General features: G+C 37.7%; 3 long non-coding RNA genes across 3 annotated transcripts; all 3 read left to right on the forward strand.

Moving 5' to 3' along the window:
- Nucleotides 1-284: 284 nt before the first annotated feature.
- LOC137586813 (uncharacterized) lies at nt 285-1,574 on the forward strand. Its single transcript, XR_011033824.1, has 3 exons — nt 285-1,016; nt 1,077-1,326; nt 1,394-1,574. It is a non-coding gene; the product is annotated as an uncharacterized lncRNA (long non-coding RNA).
- A 1,802-nt stretch (nt 1,575-3,376) lies between these two features.
- On the forward strand, nt 3,377-4,170 carry LOC137587110 (uncharacterized). The gene is made up of 3 exons (XR_011033864.1): nt 3,377-3,715; nt 3,799-4,006; nt 4,072-4,170. It is a non-coding gene; the product is annotated as an uncharacterized lncRNA (long non-coding RNA).
- A 1,978-nt stretch (nt 4,171-6,148) lies between these two features.
- On the forward strand, nt 6,149-6,887 carry LOC137587109 (uncharacterized). Its single transcript, XR_011033863.1, has 3 exons — nt 6,149-6,479; nt 6,566-6,773; nt 6,839-6,887. It is a non-coding gene; the product is annotated as an uncharacterized lncRNA (long non-coding RNA).
- The last annotated feature ends 7,142 nt before the right edge of the window (nt 6,888-14,029 follow it).

The following is a 14,029-nucleotide window of genomic DNA, read 5'->3' on the forward strand; positions in this document are numbered from 1 at the left end:
ATGAAATTTTTGCTCAATTCAAAGATAATCCAATTCTACTTACGCTGGAGACAATCTTCAAAATGATGGCCAAAATAAAGGACAAAATCAAAATGAAAAATGAAAAACCATTTCAAATGGCAAACAATTTCTAAAAATTTACTCATCAGGTAGGCCTTGACTTTAACTGTCAATGAAAAACCATTTCAAATGGCAAACAATTTCTAAAAATTTACTCATCAGGTAGGCCTTGACTTTAACTGTCAGTCACAAAAAGTCATAGTACCTGCTTCTCGCATTCCATAAAATCAGTATTGTTCCAGACTGTGTCTGGGTAACAACATACTAAAAAAATAAAACAAAATTCAAGATGTATTAAATTAAACAAAAAAAAAATTCGGCTTATAAAAAACAAAACAAAAAAAAAAAGTGAAGTGTTCTAAATTCTAAATTGACAACAAAAATCCTTTTGGCAATGTATTTATTCGTTTTTTGATTGACACACGTACACGCACAGGCGCACACACACAACACATTCTTGTGTTGCAAGGAAGTTTGGACTGGAGCGGTTCTATTATTATTGTCCATTCTTCCAAGGATAGTCATTATCCGATGCGGTGATGAGAAAGAGATGATTATACATATACACACAGATATATATACAGACATATATATGCAGGCGGGCGGCGATTGGAGATAGGTGGAGATGCTGGACTCACTGAACTCTAACTCATCCAACTGACTCAAACAACCAACCAACAACCCAACCCAACCACCCACTCGACTACCCAACTACTCACTCACACACTCGCTCACCCAACTCGAAGAGCAGTAACGGTACCCATTAAGCGAGTTTGCGTTACTCGGCCGAGAATATGTAAAAACACTAAGAAATATCTAGAGAAGATATAGCCAATATATCATTATTATCGTTTGTTATCGTTTACATGGTTTGTGAATTTCCTACAACTTCTATTGCTGTCAAATTTTGCAATTTTGCAAAGAAGAAAAGCTTTTACTAAAAAGAAGAAATTGAGGTAAGTGTGAACCGCATTTGGCTTAAATTGATGTTCAACTCGAGTTCTACCCTCTTTCAGTTCAGACCTAGTCTCTGTACCATTTTTTTTGTTTTATGGTCAAAAACCATGTGTGGTTAACGGTACCCATTTCAATGGATTTGCGTTAATCACTTTTATTTGGAAATATAGAAATACGCGAAGGATGAAAAGCTTGAATTAACACTTAGACTTAGTGATTGCGGGCACACAAATACGTAACCTGGGGGGAATGGAATCTAGATCTTTGGTCCTGCTGCGGTTGCTAACTTAAAGGACATTCTCACGGATGGTAAGATTTGATCTCTGCCTCAACCCACCTCAAACCACCCTCCAATGAATTCTTCGTTCTTTTGCAGTCCCAGAGGTTTCTATTCGGATTTAAAACGGAACCGAATCTGATTTGATCTACTTTGGATTTGTGCTTGGCGTTTTTAATCGGTTATCGGTCTTCATGATCGATCTTCAGGATAGATGGAAGTGCAGTTCTTCTTCCCTTTAGTTGCAAACTAATAAAACAAACACTTACAGTTGCATTAATATTTTGGTTTTTTATTGCATACTTAAGGGGGGTGGCCCAGGTTTATGAATCAACGAGGACATGGAAGACGTAAAAATTAGAAAAACTTTTGCTTAAATGATTAAATAATGTATAAAATGTACAAAATCGTACGAGTTCTTTTTTATTTTTATCCTGGGAGGGGGGAGTCATGTCCTCGAATGCCAATTTGTTGGACTTGCAGGCAAATTGTATGTACCAGGAGCCACAAATATAAGTTTATATACCTATATACGTATCACACATGTATATATACATGGGTGTTTACCGTTATAACCAACATCAGACAGAGCAGAGGCCCACACAGAAATTGTGCACCCCAAACGAACGAAGCAACCAACCAACCAACCAACCAACCATCCACCCACCAATCCACCTAGTGCCATCCTTCTGCTCCTGCTCCTGCTGCTCTTCCCATGCAATTGGCAATTTAAGCTCGCATGAATTATCGACAATCAATTATGGTTTTTGGCCATGTCGGGCATATAGGCAACAGAGGTTGACTGGTTGGCTTCATAGGCTTCGATACTGGCATCAGAATATAGCTGTGTGTGTGTGTGTGCAGGTCTGTGTTCATGTATATGTTAATTAATCAAAAGCTCATCTATCTATCGATTCGGCATTTACAGACATATGCAAATTAAAAGCATACAAGCAGCTCATTAATGCACCAACAACACCAATAATAAAAAAAAAAACCATGGGATATGGGACGATGACAAATGTTCCACAAAAAAAAAAAAAAAAAGAAAGAAATATATATAACTCGTTTAGTCCATCAGAGCGTAAATAAGTCAATGACACTTTTATTGTAGTTTTAGTTTCTTTTTTCTTTTTGTTATTTTGTTGAATCAATCACAGCTTTCCAATTCGTTCACAACTTCAACAACGTGAATATCTCATCTCTTATCAAATATGGTTTAAAACCGATGCGATATCTACGTTATTGAAATTGTATCTGAATTCGTTGATCATCCAACTGTCACATCACAATCATCATCACTGCACTCACAATATACGATATTGCTTACAAACACTTCGCCATCGATGAGAACTAATCCAATGTGTTCAATTTTGGGCTCCAATAACATTGGAGCTGGAACTCACCAATATCGAGGTGTTGCCATAGTCCTGACCTAGAGAGAGAAAGAGACAGAGAGAGAGAGAGAGTTTGCTGCGTATGTTGAGTGTTGAGTAGGAACGCAAGACTCACTGTTATACCATAACAGAATGTTAGACAGAAGTGTGCAAAACATAACAGTTGAAAGTCGTGATTCCAACACAACTACAAAACAAAATGGCGATCCCACACAAGCACACACACATATGTATATATCGATCACTTTTACTCTCTCCATTATTATGAGTTGTTAAAGGTAATTAACCGCAGCAAATTTCTGAGGTTTCGTATTGTATATGAAACATTTATAAATACAGTACGATATCCCGGAAACTTGCTGCGATAATACCAACCAATGTCCAATTATTATTCCCATAGTGCATAAATTGTGCATTTAAGCTAAATGAATGCGCTCCCAATTAGATGAAGCCGGGCCAATCCCAGGCACGTGTCCACAAAACAATGCCTCATTTAAGTGGACACAAAAGCTATACAAGTCATGTTCACACACATATGTATGTACACACATATATTTATTCAGTTATCCAACACTAGATCCCATTGAAATTTCAATTTCGTTTCAAATTCGTTTTTCTTTCCAAATCAAGTATGCCTTGACTTAGAAACGTCAACTGAAAAAGTCAAGGTACCTCCCAGGCCCACACAGAATAATCAGTTTCAATCCAGACATTGTCTGGTAAGCAACTACCAGTTAAAATTAACAAAAAATAATGTAAACAAAATTTATATTTTTCGGCAAAAAAAAAAAACAAGTCAAAATTTTCGTTTCTAAGGTCTCTACAACCCTTTGGCAATTCACATGAAAACAAAAATAAAACCAAACCAAAGCAAAAAAAAAAAAACATTAAGTTGGCGATGCAAGTTTAATATAATAATTATTATTGTTTGCGTTACTCTGTCACCATGTGTTCAAGCCTGGAAAATTTTTTAAACACGTTTTTTTTTTTTTTTTTTGCCCCCTTTAAGGGGGGAGTACGATAGGTAAGTGTGACGAAGGAGCCGGCGCAGGAGCAGCAGCAGCAGGAGCAAGGTGAAGCACAATATACTCGAACCTCTTCTTTCAGGTTGATTGCCTCGGCTATACGATAGGAGGCGTCGTAACGGTATCCAAAATATATGCGAGTTTGCGTTACACTAAGGATGGATGTATCACAAAATGGAGTGGTCATCAACGTGTCTGCTAATGCAAATACACAAGAACTTTGTACATTTGCTTACTCTTCATTTCTACCACCATTCTCATAGAATTTCGTAGCAGCACAGCTTTCGAGAGTAAGTAGAATATATCGGGATGAGAGATTCATCATCATTTAATCCCTAATCCTTTCCCTGGACAGTCACTTATGTAGGTAACGGGACCAGTTTCTGTGATGGCGTTACCGAGTTATTAAAGATGCAAAATAGTTTCGAGTCATTATAATATTATACAACAATAATTGTCATCACACCATCGAATAAAAAAAAAAAAAAAAAAAAAAACTCTTTGTATTTTTAATTTCAAATTTAACAAACAGCAGGATACCAATAGGATACCTCTGCCAACTGGAATGAATATGTTCAATTAGATGAAGGCCACCAGAGGCGGCCACTCCAGGCACACGTGTCAGGAGGCAAACCTTTCACGCTCCTCTACGGTGATTCTTCTGTGCAATAGGAGCTGTAGGTTGTAGATTGGGTGCACTTCATTTGGCTTCGACCGCTTTGCATCTGGTTGGAGCTCGATTTTAAAGAGCGGCTGTGCGACTTTGTACCCTTTTTCGACCAACGCGTCTGCTATTTCTTGAGTAGGGACCGATGGCTCAATCCCCTTCAACACAACCTGGAGCCCTTTACTGCCTTTTAGTTGGTAGGTATAGAAGTTGATGTTAGCATTACGGAGGTACTTTTCGATGATGCGGAAATTGTCCTCAGTTTGGGTTTGACATTTAATTTCTTTAATGTTACCCCTATTGAGAGGGGTTACAACAAAGTTATTTGCCCCTACTGTTTCTACTAGCTTCGAAATCAGGGCGCTGCAGTTGTCTCCACGGATGTATAAAGGGGGTGGTCTAGCCGATTTGACTTTATCTACAGCGCCGGCTTGATCATCTTGCTGATCGGCAAGAATTTTAAAACGATTCCCGCTAAGGGGTGCTACTTGTTCATTTGGTTTGGTTATTTTCGGCGTATTGCCACTTTTTTTCTTTTGCGCGCTTAGCTTCCGCTTAGTTATTTTAATATATCTATCCATTCCAGTTTTGGACAGAAGTCGTTGGGTTTACTATTGTGGCTGACTCAGGGCGACTTGTCGTTGACGGCTTGAGGCAGGTCAATACTTCGGCAGACGTTGCAGTAGTTGCTGTCAACGAGCTGACGGTGCTGGTCGGTGTAATCGGTGACCCAGTTATCGTTATTGATGGAGAAGCACACTGCTCTCTCCACGGTAAGTTGCTTTTGATTGCTGAGTGGCTGGCACTTTCGGTGTTATTGCTTACGTTAGCATTCAGTGGGGTCGGCGACACCACCGAAAAGTAAGCGTTGTTGCGTTGGACCGAGAGTCGACGCTCACGTTGTTGTTGTACAATTAGTTCTTGTAGCTGTTGCTGTTGCTGATCGAGAGAGCTTGGGCCCGAATTGGTGGACATGGCTTTTGTAAAAATTACGCACTTTGTTGTTGCAACTTAGTATTTATTGCTATTAATAGCAATCTAATAGCAATATGATTGTATGATTTTTTTTTTAAGGAAATGCATATAAATATCTGTGTAAATAAACAATTAAACAAAAAAAAAAAAAAAAAAAAAAACAGGGTATCCCTGACTCTAAAATGAATAAAAGCGTTCTTTACCAAGCGAGGGATTTAAAGGAATTTCGAGAGAAACTAACAATGTACGAGAAATATGCTTCCAACTAAGAGTCTAAACCAAAACCACGATTTGAGAAGCTGCAATCGAGGAATACTTTAGAGGATTTCAAATGCTTTAAATGTAGAGGAAAGAATCACGTCGCTAAGAATTGTAAAGACAATTTTAAATGTTTTAAATGTAATCAGATGGGCCACAAAGCTAGTCAGTGTGAGGCAAGGAACGCAAAAGAAACTAAGAAGGATAATACAAATTATCAACAAATGACACTTAAGTTTAATCGTTCTTTTAAGGACGTTCTAATAGGCAATGGAGTATTATCTGCTCTGTTTGATGAGGGCAGAGCGAGAGTACTTATAAGGAAATAAACCCGGTTAACTTACACCGTGAATGCAAGGAGGTAATCGGCGTAGGAGGGAAAAAACACATATATTTATTCAGTTATCCAACACTAGATCCCATTGAAATTTCAATTTCGTTTCAAATTCGTTTTTCTTTCCAAATCAAGTATGCCTTGACTTAGAAACGTCAACTGAAAAAGTCAAGGTACCTCCCAGGCCCACACAGAATAATCAGTTTCAATCCAGACATTGTCTGGTAAGCAACTACCAGTTAAAATTAACAAAAAATAATGTAAACAAAATTTATATTTTTCGGCAAAAAAAAAAAAAACAAGTCAAAATTTTCGTTTCTAAGGTCTCTACAACCCTTTGGCAATTCACATGAAAACAAAAATAAAACCAAACCAAAGCAAAAAAAAAAAAACATTAAGTTGGCGATGCAAGTTTAATATAATAATTATTATTGTTTGCGTTACTCTGTCACCATGTGTTCAAGCCTGGAAAATTTTTTAAACACGTTTTCTTTTTTTTTTTGCCCCCTTTAAGGGGGGAGTACGATAGGTAAGTGTGACGGAGAAGGAGCCGGCGCAGGAGCAGCAGCAGCAGGAGCAAGGTGAAGCACAATATACTCGAACCTCTTCTTTCAGGTTGATTGCCTCGGCTATACGATAGGAGGCGTCGTAACGGTATCCAAAATATATGCGAGTTTGCGTTACACTAAGGATGGATGTATCACAAAATGGAGTGGTCATCAACGTGTCTGCTAATGCAAATACACAAGAACTTTGTACATTTGCTTACTCTTCATTTCTACCACCATTCTCATAGAATTTCGTAGCAGCACAGCTTTCGAGAGTAAGTAGAATATATCGGGATGAGAGATTCATCATCATTTAATCCCTAATCCTTTCCCTGGACAGTCACTTATGTAGGTAACGGGACCAGTTTCTGTGATGGCGTTACCGAGTTATTAAAGATACAAAATAGTTTAACAAAATAGTTTCGAGTCATTATAATATTATACAACAATAATTGTCATCACACCATCGAATAAAAAAAAAAAAAAAAAAAAAAAAAAAACTCTTTGTATTTTTAATTTCAAATTTAACAAACAGCAGGATACCAATAGGATACCTCTGCCAACTGGAATGAATATGTTCAATTAGATGAAGGCCACCAGAGGCGGCCACTCCAGGCACACGTGTCAGGAGGCAAACCTTTCACGCCCCCCCAAAAAAAGTGAACAATGGTTCATAAATGTCGTGAGAATTAGTTGGATTCATCAATTTATACAATTTTCTTGCTTAAAAATGTTTAAAAAAGTAATAAAAAAATATAATCTAAACAATGTTTAACAAATTTCTTCATTGATTTACTTGCGAGTCATAAATTTGTGACCTTTACTGTATAGAGTCAAAAATTGGAACCGACATCATAAAGGTTTAGGTATCAGAACCACAAAATGGGCAATTAAACAATTATAGATAAAATATATAATGAAAAAAAGAGTATCTGACTAAAAAAAACCTTGTCTTTCAAAACAAAAGTGACAGAATATGCAAAACTAAGTTTGTTTTTGATAAGTAAGCCTTATTAGTTATTTGACACATACTAACTTTACACTCATTTAGCACTAGATTAGAATTAATCTAGAAAAATTACATTTCAGAAAGAAGAAAAGTGCTGGAAGGTCCTTTTGTCCTGTTAAATTTGCTTGCAAGTATCTGCCTAGACTTCTTAGGGACTAGATAAGGGACTAGATTTAGAGAAGATATGTCCAGAAGTATTCTAGATGGAGCAAAGAAAAGCATTTAACCTAAAAGTTGGCAAATTTTAGGCATAAATTAAAAAAAGGCAATAAAGCAACATATTAAAAGGAACTTTCAAAGGTTCTAAACAGCTCTCCTCTAAGGCACCCTCCCCCCACTACCATAAACCACCATTTGTTGATCTGTATATAAGATGGAAGGAAAACTTAGATAGTTTAACATAAAATCACTAAATTATATACATAGCTTCTCTTCATTTGTGTGTGACGAAAATAGTTCAAGTTCAAGATGTTCTAGCAAAAGAAGAAGAATAAAGGAAAGGCTAAGGGGAGGAATGGGGGAAAAGGAAAAGTAGCCAAGACAGATATACCTTATGTTGCTTGGTTAACAAATGAAATGATTACATTCAATCAATTTTATACATAAATTGTGCCACTCAAACTTGAGGCGTGACCTACATAAGAACATATACACACAAACACACACACACGCACACATACGCAGACACATGTTGGCAAACAATCGCAATGAAAATTGGCAAAACGCCTTTTCCTATAACTTGTACACAGGATAGGGACGGGGGGAGGAGGAGAGTCGGTGGATCGTTCTGGTGTCGTGTAGTGCAAAATTAGGAAGCTCTTGCAACGGGAGGTGACAAAATTAATAGACACACTTGCCCATGTCCACGCCCACACACACACACACACACGCGTACACGTGACACGGTTTTTGACTTCTTTCGACTCTTTGATTGTCATTGTAATGGCTGTTGTTGTTGTTGTTGTTGTTGTTGTCGTTGCTGGGGTTTTTACAAAGTGGAGGCACGTGTCTCAATAAATTGGGTGACGGTAACTCTGTTTTACATTCTTCTCCCTTTTCGCTCTCTCTTTATCTCTGTCATTCTCTGTCTTTTCTCTCTCTCTCTCTCTCAATCTGTCTCTTTCTCCCTTTGACCGGATGTGCACTCGCCACAGCCGCATGTCGGCAAACAATGGTGACCTCGACCCGTCGCCCATCCCATCCCCACCCCTCCCCATTCCCATTCATTCATCTCACCTTTTCCACATCGAACATAAAATGTTGCAGCTTTGTCTGGAGCAACGTGAACTCCTCTGGGTGAATGGTAGGATGGATGACTGGATGCCTAGCCTGGCTGGGCTCCTGTCAACAATGCGTGGCTGTCATTTACCGTTTGCTAGTGACAAGTTGCCAAAAATGAAAAAAAAAGAAACCAAAAACAAAACCCCTAAACAACACTTTGGATAAAGAGTTGCCTACTTTCAGGCGCAATTCAAATTTACAAAGAGTTTAAAGAGCTTCTTTGATTAAGATATTGAGACATCAAATCTAGAAATTTAACTATTTTGGAGGATATAAGATAAGATGCCTAGGATATAGATTACATTGCCCAAGAATTTAGTTCATATTAACCACTAATTTAGGTCTATTATTATTATTATTATAGATTTTTTTTTTTGGCAGGTGAATAAGTTTCAAATTTTGCTATTCGATTTCAAGCAAACAAATGACACATGTGTGTAAATTGATTTCAGCAATTTCTAAAGCATAATTCCAGTAATTCATTTGATCTTTATGTTGTTCCGTTTTTGTTGTTACTCGAATTTCAATAGAAAACACAAAGGACATTCCTCCCCATTCATTTCTCTCTGTCGTATATAGACTTTGAGATACCCTTTGGAAAGTAGGGGATGACAAAATTCGTCTGAGACTATGATAGTTGGTAGACCTGCAGAATATACTTAATAATACACATGAAATATGGTCTATTAAAAAATCAATCTATTTATTTAAACAGGATATTTAGAAAACTTGACATCAAAGAGAATTTTATTTGGTCCATCGACAGGACAGGCTTGGCTCTCACTGTCCCCTTCCATGGCATTGTCCATAGAATTTCGTGTGCCTCGCCTCTCTCTCTCTCTCTCTTTTCCTCACCCACCCTATCCACCTCGATGCGTTTTAGTGAGACACCCCGAGGTGTTGGCAGTCACTTGGAATGACGAACGTCTGTCCGTCTGGCTTTGCCTTTGCCTGTGCCTCGAACAACATCAGAACATTGAATTGAGCATATGCGCATTTGGATTATGGCCAAAATGCTGAAATTTACAGATTTCTCATCGCATATCCAATTGCAAATGTTCATTGAAGAGCAGAGCAGATCGGACCAAGGAGTGAAAATCGAAAACCGAACAAGAATTCGAGACTATCCCAAAATACTTGTACTCCTTTTCCTTTTCAAAGAAATTGCGATTCCTTTATATATATTATATATATATATCTACTATAATTCTATATATATATCATACAAATGAATTGAATTTCTCTGTTGAGAATCCACGAATGATTCGGAACCTAGAGAACATGAGACAATAAAAAAGTTTTGCCTCTACAAAAATATTTTGAAAGGTCTTAAATAAGATGTCTCTATCTACATGATCAGCATCGTGGGCTAACAATCTAAAAGACATTCATAATCTATTTTGTTGTCAACCTTCCTGAGGGCATTTGCAAGTCGACTTGAATTCGAATTGATTTGCCTGACCAAGTGAATTGAAATTCTCCCAATTGGAAGTGCAGTGTGCGCACTTTACACTTGTATAGTTAGTGGGCTCTGTTGGACAAATGATGACAAGCCACAGCAACAGGACCACCCATGAGCAGAAGTAGAAGTAGAAGAGGGAGCAGCAGCAGTCCAAGCATTTGCAGCTGCAGCATCACCACCAACAAACAGAACTAACCTTCCTCCCCACACACACACACACACACACACACACACACACATACATCTATGCCTAGTTAAAGTACAAATGGATATTCCACCCTATGTACCACATGCAACAAGAGTTCCAACTTCATCATTTGCAATTATTTAGGCAATAATTACTATTGTGTCTTATGCTTACATTTTCGGCTTTTTGCGCCTCATACAGAGACACCACACCACCCCCTCCTCTCCCACTACCCTCTTTGGAATACGCCCATACCATTTGGCCATTCGCCCCATTTGTCGCCCTTGTCACATCGACGACATCGTCCTTGTCGTCACCCTCTTGACTTAATGAGGCCTTTTTGTGCTCTTGATGGATTTTAAATTGTTGTCATCATCGCTATTTGTTTGCATTCAACCGAACAGAGTAAAGTGGGCCAAAGGGGGTTGGGATTTGGATTGGGATTAGATAGTATTCGATCTGATCGGATCAGATCTGATCTGATAGTACCAGCTAAAAGTATAATCCTTTGCACTGTGTGTGGTCATAATCTTGAAAAGCCATTTATATAGTTAGACCAAATAGGCCTAATTACAGAAAAAAGTATAGCATAACGATAGGAGCATTTCCACAACTTTACATGTGAAGAGAGAGAGAGAGAGAGACGGGAGGAATAAAACATAATTAGTTTGCCTTTTAATTTGTTTATAATTACCTATTTATTTAAATTATATAACATCTATTGGTATTCGGTTTCTGGGATATCCGCATTACTTAAAAAGCTTTTGTCTTTACATCCGGATGGGACATTAAACATTTAGCAACCTGTCGTTTCATTGACTTTACCGCATTGCTACAAGCAACAGTCCGTAATCCGGTGAGTCTCATCATCATCATCCATCTGAACGCAAACCCAAAAAGCAATCCTAAGCCCTAAACTCAAACCCAAAAACCCAAATGCACATATAAATTTAAACCCTACCATACCCTTCCTTCCTTCCTTCCACCAACCAACCAACCATTTCTGCTTATAGCTTTTCCCGCCTTTTTGCGTTCACGCATGGCCACCCCTTGGGACGGACGAGACGCAGACGAAGCCCATGGCCTGGCCTGATGCCTGATGCCTCCTGCCCGTTGTCCGCCTGCTGTCGCCCTTTTTGCAGTTGCAAATTACATTCAAATTATACGATTTTGATAAGAGGGACATTCAAAAGTTTCCAATTTCAAGTTGTGCCGCTCTTCAAGTGCCTGTGCTCCGGACAGAACAGACACAGAGCCCGACAATCCATGGACAGAAACAGAGTCAAAGCCAGGGCCGGCTTTTGGTCCAGGCCAGAAAAAGTTGTCGCCAAAGTTGTCACAAAGTGTGCGTACACGATGACGACAAGAGTCGCCGTAGTCGTTGCCGTTGCCGTAACCGGAGTGCGATTCATGGGGATGGATGGCAATGGCAAAAAGTTGACATATGTGCGCCCCGAGCACTTTTCCGGAAACAGCAGGGCGACATTTTTTTTTTTTTTTTTTTCACTTTCTGCTGATTTCTCCCCTTCCATTTTTCTCTGTATGTGTGCGTTATTTTGTGTTTCTTTATTTTTCTTTCGTTTTTCGCCCATCGCACTGAGTTTTGAGTATATCTTCAAGCATCAAGGGACATGCACTTGATTTTAGTTGAGAGTTCATGATAATCACATTGTTGTTGTTGTTGCTATCGTTGTTGTTGCTATTCGCCATTGTCATGAGCGTAGTTCAACATCTTGAACAACTAATGGTATTTGCCATTCGAATCCACTTTACCCATTCAAAAGCTAACCAAGTCTTCAGATGATTCCTACTTATCCTCATAAATTTCAATTCAAATTTCCTTAACTTCATAAGGTTTAGCCTATGAAAATTTGATTGATCTTTAATTATGAATATCTTTGAATGTTTTGAATCAATTAATGAATTGAATGTTTTAAAAAAACTTTACATTTTTGATCTTAAGAATTGTTCAATGTTCAAAAAGTGTTAAATCTTTGAATTTGTTTTGAGTTTTTGTCGCTTTCCTAAAGAAAATCCTTAATAAAGGATCTTCAAAAACGTTTCTTGATATCTTAGAGTATTCCTCATAAGCATGCAGTGAGTTTATTTGAAAATAAGTTCTTAAATACAAATATTTTTTTCATATTTAAAGTTGTAAATGAAATATAATGGCCTTTAGAAATTTAAGGGAGTCACGAAATGAAAGTTAAGAAAGATAAGAGTGAGATCAGAAACATAAAACATTTATATGTAGTTTCAATCCTCCTCGCCCCCCCCTTTAAGATCTACGCCCATGGACTCTCTCGACGTGCGCAATTCTTTGCCGTGGCCCGGTCGAAATTGTGTGATTGAAAAATTAATGGCCATGACTTGAGCTTGTTGAGGCTGAGGCCAGAGCCCAAGCAAAAGCAACAACAACAACAACAACATAGCCAGGTAATTGTTGTCCGCCTCCATTGCCATTGACGCCTTTTGTGGGGTTGTATTGTAATAATATGGCAAAATGCAAAATGAAATTGAATTCCTTAAAATGATGCTAATTAAATCGAAAGATTCAAATCGTTAAATGTTCATGGTTGGAAAATGTTTTAGCATCAAATTTGATGATCGAATTGAATGATCCTGTGTGAGTGTTAACAACAACTTCCTAAGGATATGAATTTTCAATTCATTAGATAAGTCAATGACTAAAGAGTTTGTATATAGCTTTAGATTACTGTAGTAGCCAGTTTTTTTTTAGTTTGTCTAGTTGTATATACAATGCGCGTCAACAGATTAGAGTCATTTTCCTTTGCAAGCTTTGTTTATTTGAATTATACTTATTAGTTTTGGTCACTAAATTTCTTTTGACTTTAGAATTAATCAATCAAATCCTATTGGGATAATAGAATATAGCTAATTGTATGGAGTGTGGGGGCTCTATGCTTTTGACCCCTAGTGTAAGCATTTTAAACCGATTCTAGCTACAAAGATTAGTTGATTGATAGCTTATAAACTATTTCATTGCATTTTTCTTTTGTCTACTACATTTCCCAACTAATTTGTAAGACATCTGTCATATGTATATAAGTTATCGCACTTTTCAATTGAGATCACTTGATCTATTTCCGTTGATTGTGGACATTGCCTCTTAGCTTCCAAAAAAGTTATATTTGAATATCCAAAGAGTGAATTTCACATACAAATACCACTTCGTTGCTCGCTTAGAGGATATGGCCAGAAACTCTTCACTCTTGTTGTTGGCAGGAAATGAAGTTATTGACAGGAACTTCTAGTGTCGAGGAATGAACAGATTTACACATTTGTATATATATATATATATACCAAAAAAATCCAAGTTCAATCGCCAAACACGAAAAGTTCATGTCTACAATATTCCAATTCAGATTTCTACAAATTTCTTCAAGTGCTCGAAAACTAAGAATCAAGGCCTAAACGCGCTTTGAACCAAATTATTTAAAAATTGGTCAGCAGCAACTGGTTCAAAAGTGGTTCAGAGCCACGATTCAGAGATACGTATATGTATATGTATATATATTCGTTTTTCCGATATTCCAACCTTCGATTCGTCGACGTTCAAATGTTACCGGCT

This window comes from Drosophila tropicalis, unplaced genomic scaffold (assembly GCF_018151085.1).
Source record: "Drosophila tropicalis isolate 14030-0801.00 unplaced genomic scaffold, ASM1815108v1 contig_158, whole genome shotgun sequence".
Classification (NCBI taxonomy): Eukaryota; Metazoa; Arthropoda; class Insecta; order Diptera; family Drosophilidae; genus Drosophila; species Drosophila tropicalis.